The 10278-nt window shown below is 42.7% G+C and overlaps 2 non-coding genes across 2 annotated transcripts; both read left to right on the top strand.

The window, feature by feature from the left end:
- Window positions 1-250: 250 nt before the first annotated feature.
- Window positions 251-324, top strand: TRNAN-GUU. The gene has a single exon. It is a non-coding gene; the product is annotated as a tRNA-Asn (tRNA).
- Window positions 325-711: 387 nt separating this feature from the next.
- Window positions 712-784, top strand: TRNAV-AAC. The gene has a single exon. It is a non-coding gene; the product is annotated as a tRNA-Val (tRNA).
- The last annotated feature ends 9494 nt before the right edge of the window (window positions 785-10278 follow it).

The following is a 10278-nucleotide window of genomic DNA, read 5'->3' as shown; positions in this document are numbered from 1 at the left end:
AATGCTGCTGCATATTTAAATTTTTTTTGGTGCTTTTGAGATAGGTGGGATTGGGATTGGTGTCCCTCCTGAAAGTGCTTTCAAAGTTCAGTGTAGCAGCCGAGAGGGTCCCTCTCTCATAATGAGACCCGTTGCAGCTAGAGACGGCGTGCCCTGCATGCCTTGAGGTCACATAGCCCTTATTACAGCCATAATATATAATATATTGGAAAGTTTCAGTACATCTCCTGTGACCCCGGAATACATAGTAGTCTCTGTGGCGCAATCGGTTAGCGCGTTCGGCTGTTAACCGAAAGGTTGGTGGTTCGAGCCCACCCAGGGACGCATATAATTTTTCATTCTCTTATTTCAGATAATTTTTCTATATTTTTATATATTCAAAGCACTTCTTTGTTTGTCTTTTCGTGGTGACTTTTGTTTATTTATGTCCTTTAATCTGTTTTAAATTAAAATTGTCTCTGAAATTGTATGTGCTTGCATTTTCCAATGAAATAGAGAAAAGGCTGTTTGGCAGACGTGGAATGGAACTACTTCTAGAGTGTTTTAACACCGAAAGATAAGTCCTGTAAGTTGTGCCTGCATGTTTGCTGTAATTATAAACATATATAACCTACTGAATCGATTCCCGTCAATTAGAAACCAAATACCAAAATGGGTGGTACTAAATTCACTGCTTATAACTAGCCCTGCTTTAATATCAGTGGCATAAGGGTTTCCGTAGTGTAGTGGTTATCACGTTCGCCTAACACGCGAAAGGTCCCCGGTTCGAAACCGGGCGGAAACAAATTTTTTTTCTCTTAAACCAGCCAACTCTGATTTTAATGTTGTATTAAAAACGAAAATGGTTTTATAATAGTAACCCAATCCTTTTTATTATACTCCTGTTTTCTTTATTTGTAATGCACATCAGGTTACCACATTTTAATTCTGAAGGAACAATATTTGGTGACTGCAAGAAATTGCTTGACATTGCTTTCCATCCACCTATAACAAACGAAATATAATTTTGTATTTACATTACTTACCCCAATAAAAATTCAATTATATGTTAGAAAAATGTGGTATATGAAATGGTGCAGTTGGAGTTGCATTACTTTATTTTTCTCATCATTTCAGGATTTTTTTTTCCTGTTACTTCAGTCACTGGTTTCACTGTTTATATGTACAGTATTTTGCCCTCCATGAATGATGATAAATATTTTACATAATCTTTAAGTAAGTTTGAATGCAATTATTCAAAAGTCAGTCAATGAAGGGGTATTTTACTGCATATTTAATAGATCATGTCAGATACTTCTGACTGGGATACCCAGACTATATTAATTAAAAATAAAGGTCAGCAACCATGGAGCAGGTATCTTTGATTGGACTAATTTAATATAATTGTTGCTTGCTGTTGAGAGCTAAGCTTTCTTCATTAGGTCAGGACAAAATAAGCTAAGCTGAAAGTTGCCCAAATCTACCAGTAAATTACAGGTTGCCTTAGAATGGTGATGCAGTAGGGACTGTTTTTAAAGCTGTAAAGCAGGGCTTCCTAACCCTGTCCTGGGGACCCCTCAGCCAGGTTTTCAGGATATCCACAATGAATATGCATGAGTCTCCATGTATGCAAATGTATCCCATGCATACTCATTGTGGATATCCTTAAAACCTGGCTGGCAGTGGGGTCCCCAGGACAGGTTTGGGAAGCCCTGCTGTAAAGCATTGTAAGGTATAAGGATAACAGTATTGGGTGGTGGTGGGAGGCGAAAGGGGGAGGTTGGGGGAATAATGTGGTTATAGAAAAATGAGAAAAATATAGGAGGACTATAAGGTTAATTAATTAACAAGTATTAAAATCAACATGGTAGCTGCAGGCACTTGTCAGTTTTCACAGACATTAAAATGCATTTTTATATGGGATGTACAAAATATGATCACATTAATGAGTACAGCCATTCTACTGTGGCTATGCTTTGCAGATGACTGCACAGGGGCCTCTCTCTCCAATCCTTCTTCTGCCAGATCCCACCTCTGATGATGATCCCAAGCATTACCTCTCCCAATCCTCCTTCTTACCCCTGCCTCCACCCCATCACACCCACAACAATCCCCCCATTCTAATTTCTCCTCTCCCAATCACAATTAAGATCATTTCTACTCTCCCTTTTGATCCCTCCTCCCACCACTAGTAATGATAGTCACAAAAGGGGGTATTGTCCAAGACAGAATGTGCAATTTTGCATATGTATGTCATAACAATGCTGAATTAAAGTTCAGTTAGTGGAACAATAGAGCTGTCTCTCCACTAGGACTTTACAAGCTCCACTTGTTCCATAGGACCTGGACAAAGAACACAATTTCTGACTTACATTACACTGTGATTGAATGTGTTTGTCTGTCACCTAGAGGTGGTGATCATGTAGCTCATTTGAACATCCATAAGCAGTATTGGATACTAACCAATGGATACACACTAAATACAGTTGTTCCATTTGTTTTGAATGACCCAGTAGAGTGGAGAACTGTAGCGGGATAGCTCCTGTTTACCAAGGATGCACCAATTATGAATTATAATAGCCATGTACAAGTTAAGTTCTGACAGGCCCAGACCGTGCTACAGCAAGAGAAGGAATTTTACCCAGGTGAACTTTAAACTGCATTGCATCAGTGGAAATGAGAGGCCTTGTTCTATTGCAGTGAAGGATGCCTTATCAGATGCGCCTGTTTGTCAGCTCCTGTGCAAATAAAGAAACCAGACAGAAGAGATAATACGACTTAAGATCCTAAGCAAGTGTCAGAGACATTCAAGCAAGCCAGCAGAGACCCCAACTTTGCAAAAGGGGAGAAGCATGAGACAATGCTGACACGCTGACCCACAGCTTGGCATGCGAACGTGGCAGCTCCCCCAAAGAAAAGGGAGGGGGGAAAGGACCTGCAATGGGGAAGGATCCCTCCTGAAGTAATGGGGAGGGGAAAAAAGACCTGCAATGTGGCAAGAGACCCTCCACCCATCACAAGATTATGCATGAGCTTATGCATATTTATCAGCTGGGAAGTATAAGATGGGACAAGGAGGAGAAGAGGGGGGGGTCAAAAAAGAAAAAGAAAGGAAAAAAAAATCTCCTGGCAGAGTGACCATGAAGCCAAAAGGGAGCAGGGAGGCAAGCCATGGAGCCCCAGAGGAAGAGGAGGCCCAAATCTTGAATGTAAACCCAGGAAGAAAAACCTGAGTGAAAACCTATGGTGAGGTGTCCCCGGAAGCAAAAGAATGGCCGAGGCCGATCAGATCTCCATGCTATCCCAAAGGGTGAGAACCAGCCCAGACAGCTCAGCCCACACCAAGCCAGGAAGCAAGCCTCTCCCCTGCCCATGCTCTCTAGCACTCCAACTGAACCTGCTTCAGAAGTGAACAGAGGAATTGCCTGAAAGTTAGAATCAGGGGTAAGTAAGTTAGTTATAAGTATTAGTATCTTAAGCAGGTTAAGGTTTATGGCATGCTTTTTTTCACCATCCATAATATAGAACTTTCTTTAGGGAAAACTGGTGCTTAGGAGCCAGGATGTTAAACATAGGAATTGTTGTTTGCTAAATGCTATGTCCTACCAAATCTACCAAATACCAAAAGTCTATCTGAGGAGAATACACATTGTCTTTTCTATGGCTTAGGATCGCAAGGAAGGTGGGAGGGCAGCTGGCAGTGTCTTGCAGCAGACAGATCCCTGCACCCCCCCAACCTGCCTACAGAATAATTCTGTGAAATTTGTACTAGTATGCACAGTTATCCAATTTTTGGTCCTATACTGCATGTTAGTCAATCCAGTGAACAAACTGGATAGTTTTAATTGACAGATTCATATGCCTATCATGTTCACACACGAATTGAATAACTGTTGGATAGTTTAAATGACCTGCTTCCAGGAAGTCAGTATTAAGCACGTTTGTTCTCCATTTTAGATTTGATAAATTGCCAAAAAGCAGCATTATTCAGAGAACACAAGACCCTTACAATTCTCCTGCCACAGGGGAGCCAGAATTTGGGACTATTATAAACAGTCAAGCAGATGTGTGTGATACTTTATATATTTTAAGTGTGAAGACTGCCAAGTGCAATTTTGGTAAATAATTATTGAAATTTGATGTACACTGGGTAAATAATTTATGCAATTCTACATAAAACTGATCAAAGTGGACAGATGATTATAGCAGATGAGACTCTATTGCACCTAGTCATGTTACTTGTGCACATATATGATGGTCTTTACCAACAATTAAATATATGTTATAGTTTGGACTTCGTATTGCTTGGTAATTATTTATCTATTGCCCAACTGTAGCTCTTTTGGGTTTTATTACTATCCACTGTTAAAACAACAAAGTCATTCAAATGTTATGAGGAACAGAAGATGGCAAGAGACCAATAGGGAGTTTTCCTCCTGCTGGTCAGCTTTGGGAGATTAGGACACCTTGGATCAGAAGAGGATCCTTGATGAGGAAGGAATGATTGCAGTTTCTATCAGGAATAGAGGTCTTAACATAGGTGGAAGAAATCAAGGGTGGGAGATAGCTAAGCTTAAGGGGTAGGGCCAGTGCAAGAGTATTTGGTGCCAGTAGCCAAGCCTTCAGTCATGCACCCCAAACTTACCTAGTAGCAGGAATTTCAGCAGAGTACTCCATTCTTTGGCAGTATTGGCTTTCCTCTTCTGGGTTTCATGGTGGTAGGATTTTGCCACCCCCAACATTTTGGCATGCTAGGCGACTGCCTAGTTTGCTTAATGGAAGCACCATCCATGTTAAGGGGGGAAGGAGATCCAGGTTATTACCTGCCTTCCAAAGCTGCCATAATTGATTGATATTATGCTGATTTGTTTACTACACTTCCAAAAGAGGCAGTGAATTTATCCCAGCAAAATGCTTGCAGTAAATTTACTGCACATTGGTATATACTGTGGTAATCAGTTTATTAAACATGTTTAATGCACAAGTTAAAAATAGTGCAGCTTAGTATATAGGGCCCATGTCCAGTAATGTGTGAAAATCCGTATTCTTCTCTTTAATTCCTTTTGTGCTTGTTTTGTAAGGTTTGATCATTTTAATTTCAAATGTGCTACAGTTCTGGATAGCTTTGCCTCATGATCGTGATGTCATTGGTGCAGCGATATGGCCTGAAAAAAAATTCCCCCACTGGAATGTCACCTTGCTCTTCTCGGTGATGTGTTATCTGCCTGCTAAGGTTGATTGTGGTTTTTAGTTCTGATTTGTTTCACCAGTGTATACAAAAGACTGAATTACATTAATAAATGGGAAAAGGGCTGCTTTTTTTTGCCACATCATGCTAGGTTGCCAGCCTGGGACATTTTTGAACTCCTGAAAATTCCTTCCTTTTCCTATTGGGGCCGGAATGAAAAGTGAAGGCTGCTGCTGGCTCTGATAGGGTACTTTTTTTCCTTAGAAAACTGCCACTGAATGTAAAAGATTGTTTGTTCAATCTCTGGCAGTACATTTTTTGATAAAATTGGTGTATAAAGCCCTAAGATCTGTTTCATTAAATCTGGTGCGCATGCAATATAAATATTTAAGGAGGTTTTACGTAATGACACAGAAACTTAATAGAGTAGATAACTGTTCCCAGATGTAATGGAGGAGATGAAGGTTAATTTGACCATATGTATTTCTATCACCGATTAGATTATTAACAATTGCCATCTATATAAATAAAAAAATAGTTTGGACATAATCGATAATCTCAGAAACTACTGCACCAATTGCTTTCAAATTTGGACACAACCTTGCTTTCACTTTCGGCAAGGTTCTTCTCTATCTAGATTACATAGCTGTCACATGGTTACAGATAAAAACATGTTTTTACATGTGTGTGGGGAAAACAGCGACATCTGTTGGACAGACATGCAACACACGCTATCTACCTTGGGAAATGAAGCTGCTATACTGCGCATGCGCGGGCGGGAGCGCACGTCGGCCACAGCGGGATCAACATGGCGCTGGGAGGAGCAGCAGCGATGCACGTCGGGCACAGCGGGAGCAACATGGCGCTGGGAGGAGCAGCAGCGGCGGACTGGCGGCAATATCGGGCGTGGTGGTGTCGGCTGGCCGAACTTCGACACCTGGGAGGAGCTGCTGTGGCGATCTGGTACGGCTCACGTGCATGACAGGGAGGGATCCTCGCTGACCTCACGTCTTCGGGAGCAGGCCGCACAGAACCGCACAAGAGGGAGAGGGACGGGGGGGGGGGGGGGGGGGGATCAGCTGGGAGGGCATTGCGAGCGGGAGGGGATTAGAGTCAGGGAAGGAGATTCAGAGAGGGTGTGCTGTCACTGACGAAAGGGTAGGGAGTAGGCGGGGAGAGGGGACAGTGAGGGGAGGGAGAATGAAGGGGGCAGTGTCAGGGGAGAGACACAGAGGGGAGAAATGAGTGTGAGGGGTGAGTGACCAAGGGGGAGGACGAGTGTGACTGAGGTATATGAGCAAAGGGGGGGGGGGGGGGGGGGGAAGAACCTGACTCTGCTACTGCAACACGTGGCGGGCCACCACTAGTAATACTATAAATGAAATTGCTGGAAGTGATATACCGCTTCAATGGCAAACCTAGGGCACTTTACAGCTGCATAAGAAGTAGAGGTGAAGAAGTTAAAGGTTTAGTATTAGCTACAATGTCATTATGAAAAAGGACACATTCCCCTCTTCCAACTGGAATGATTTGAGAGAACAATGCCAATTGTGATAGAAAATCGGAGTGCTGAGGTGAAGGGGAGAGTTGATCATTTTGAAGTGATGGGGCTTTTTTGAAGACCAGGATTTTTTTGTAGCTCATTCTATAGCCAACTTGAGCAGTTGAGGCCCCCTACATTCCAGATCGTCTCTAGATTGTGGGTTTTTGTCATGATTAGGATGATTTTCATCAGTATTTTTTTTTTAGGAGATTTGTTATGGATCCACAAGAAAGAGCTGATAGGAACATGGAGGCCCAGACCACTATACAAAGTGAAAATGGACATAATGGCAGTGGCATAGCGAAGGGGGTGAGCCAAGGGCCCCAGGCTATATAGAGTGCCCAAGAGCAGGAGGCTCTGCAGGTGGCTATGGCCCAAGCAAGAAAATGGGCCATAGCCACCTGCAGAGCCCATTCCGCCCAGCAGCAAGAGGCCCACTGCCACCAGGGAACCCATGCTGCTGAGCAGCAGAAGAGGGAGCTCTGCCAGCAGCTGTGGGCCTATTCTGCCTAGTAGCAGAAGAGGAGGGCTGCAGGCACTGAGGGAGTCCATTGCTCCTGGCGGCAGAAGAGGAGGTGGCTTGTGGCCACTGGAAGAGCCCATGCCGCCCGATGGCAGAAGAGGCAGCCCATTCTGCCCAGTGGCCCAAGAGGCGGCAGCTTGCAGCCGAGTGCCACAGGTCTAGGGCGATGACAGCATGGCCTCTGCTTCCTGCCCACGCAGCCTGCAAGAGAAAGTAGTGGGGCTGCACGTGCAGGAAGGAGAGGCCAAGCAGTCACAGCCAGAGCAAAGAACAGCACATCCTTCTCGTGCCACCCCTTCTTCTCTCTACCCCTGGAGATGCAGGAAATGCACTGGCATCAGCCCGCCAAGACCTCAAGAAGCTGACGCTGCCCACTGGACTTCTGCTTTTTTTTTTTTTTTTTTTAATCAATTTTATATATTACAAAAACAAAGATATCTTTGCACAGAAACATGGGAATTACATATAAGAAATATATTAAACAATCATTCCCTTTAAACAATTCAGTAATCTCATTCCCTCTTTATAAGCGGTAACTCAAAGGGGTAGGGGTCGGGGGGAATAGGTAATACATAGAGGGAGTTATACCAGGAAAAAAGAAAACATTTCTCTATTTATGCTACCCTGAAAACCATATTGTTTTCGCCATGCACGGATTTAACTGGTAGGAGATTGTTCTCTCGTGCTCAAAAACAGACTAAATTGTTCTGGATTATAGAATATAAAAGGTATTACTAGAGTATTTTATGACACATTTTGCGGGGTAACGCAACATAAAATTTGCACCCTTAGCCACTGCCTCTGGGCGCATCTCAAGGAACTTTTTTTCTATGCAGTTGTGTCGCTCTGGACAAATCAGGGAACATTCGGATTGCACCTCCCAGACAAGGAATATTAATATTTTTAAAGTAATTCTTCATAACAAGCCTCCTGTCATATTCAGAAAAGAAAGACACAAAAAAACAGTTCTTTCTATAACTTCAAACCCTGAACTTTCTAGGTAATCAGACAAATTATTAAAGTTCCCCACGTCCCCTGTTGGGGATATCTGTATCTGTTGCTGCCTTTGTTGGAGAAACAATTTTCTTAACCGCTGGTATTTGCTCCTCTGGGATCTTCAGAATTTCTTTTAAATATCTCTAAAAAGTTATCAGCAGTATCTCTCCAACCACCCGTGGGAAACTCAAAAGTCTTAAATTTAATTGTCTCAGGTAGTTCTCTACCATCTCTAATCTACACCAGACTGATGTTTGTTCTCGTGCTTTTATAATATTAGTCAGTTACCACCTTTAAACTTTTTTTTTTTCCTCAGCCAGGGCTGTGTTTTGTTCTTCTTGCTTTTTTCATAATCCATTTCCAAGGCATCTATTCTCTTGTTGGTATCCTCCATACACTGAGACTGTTCATTGTGCCCAACCACAAGCCTTGCTATCAAGTCCCAAATGGACTCCAGTGTAATAAAAGTCTCTTTTTTTTTTTTTTTTGGGTTTCAAAACCAGGCCTCTGTTTACCTCCATTCTATCCGCTCTCAATGTTCCCTGGTGTAGCCCGACCTCTCCACTCACTGCACCCACTCCAAACTCTTCCAAGGGAGCTGAGGTTTCCAGGGGCCTCTCCCAATCCACAGCAACGTTAAAAAAAGGATTGGATACGTTCTTGGAGGAGAAGTCCATTACCTGCTATTAAGTTGACTTAGATAATAACCACCGCTATTACTAGCAACGGTAACATGGAATTGACTCAGTGTTTGGGTACTTGCCAGGTTCTTATGGCCTGGATTGGCCACTGTTGGAAACAGGATGCTGGGCTTGATGGACCCTTAGTCTGACCCAGTATGGCATGTTCTTACTCAGCGGATTCACTCCCCTGCACCTTTGGCTGTTCTTTGCTGTTGGGAGGAAAAGTTTCCAGCTGCATCCATGGCTCCAGAGGACTAAGAGTTATCTCCCCAGGCGGCGTTGGGGCTCCATCCCGCCAGCAGGGCTCGAAGTCCTCATCTCCAGTATGGGGGACGCATATTGAGATATTATCTGCTGTCCAGCAGGGGGCTGGGGGTTCAGCTGGGAAGGCCCTCACTCTCCCCTTTCTCTTATGAGGCATCACAGTAAGTAAATAGACAAAAAAAAAAAAAGCAACGAGAGAGCTGGAGCTTTCAAACAAGCATCCGTTCAGGGAGCCATCTTGTCGTCCCCCCGGACTTCTGCTTCTGATGGGGAGAGGGGAGGAACTAAGCATATCTAGGTGAGTGTATATATATGAGAGAGAGAGAGCATGGCTCTATATGTGTGTCTGTGTATAGATATAGCTATATGTGAGTGTCTCTGTGTCTGAGAGAGCATGTCTGTTTATATGAGCATATCTGTTTGGGAATATGTGAAAGCATATCTATCGCTGTGTGAAAGTATGTCCGTGAATATATGTGTGAGAGCATCTGTGTGTTTGTGAGAGCATGTCTGTCTATCTCTCTCTCTGTTTGCTTGTGTATGTATCTGAGAGCATGTTCTGTGATTCAGCATGTGTGAATATATGAGAGAGAGGAGAAAGACTGTGAGCAACAATTGCTCTCTGCTTCCCTGCTAATCCACAACAATCTGGAAATCAAAAGATCCCAGGTATGGACAGCAGGGGTTTTCTCTTTTTCTTTAAGGTTTTAAGTATTGGGTGGTGGATGTGGCTGTTTTGAAATATTCTTTTTATGAGTATGGTTTTACTTCTATTGATTTATATTTCCTGATTTTGATGTTTTATAAGGAATTGTAATGTTTCTACTTTTCCATTGTTGCACTGCATCCATAGTCTGGCCTGTTAGGGTTGACAATTCAGTTTTTATCTGCACGTTTTAAATAAATACAAACATATACTACAAATCAATTTCTAAGCAGTTAACAATAAAAACATTCATAAAATCCATTATACATAAAACAAAGTTGCACAAACTAATCAATACAGCTAGCATGTCAACAAAATGCTTTGTCTTACTTAGTGCCATTATCCAAACATATCTGTCTTACCATCTTGACTTTTGCAAAAATATTCTTAAGTTAT

This window comes from Rhinatrema bivittatum, chromosome 5, assembly GCF_901001135.1.
Source record: "Rhinatrema bivittatum chromosome 5, aRhiBiv1.1, whole genome shotgun sequence".
Classification (NCBI taxonomy): Eukaryota; Metazoa; Chordata; class Amphibia; order Gymnophiona; family Rhinatrematidae; genus Rhinatrema; species Rhinatrema bivittatum.
This window is presented reverse-complemented; position numbering and strand designations above follow the sequence as displayed.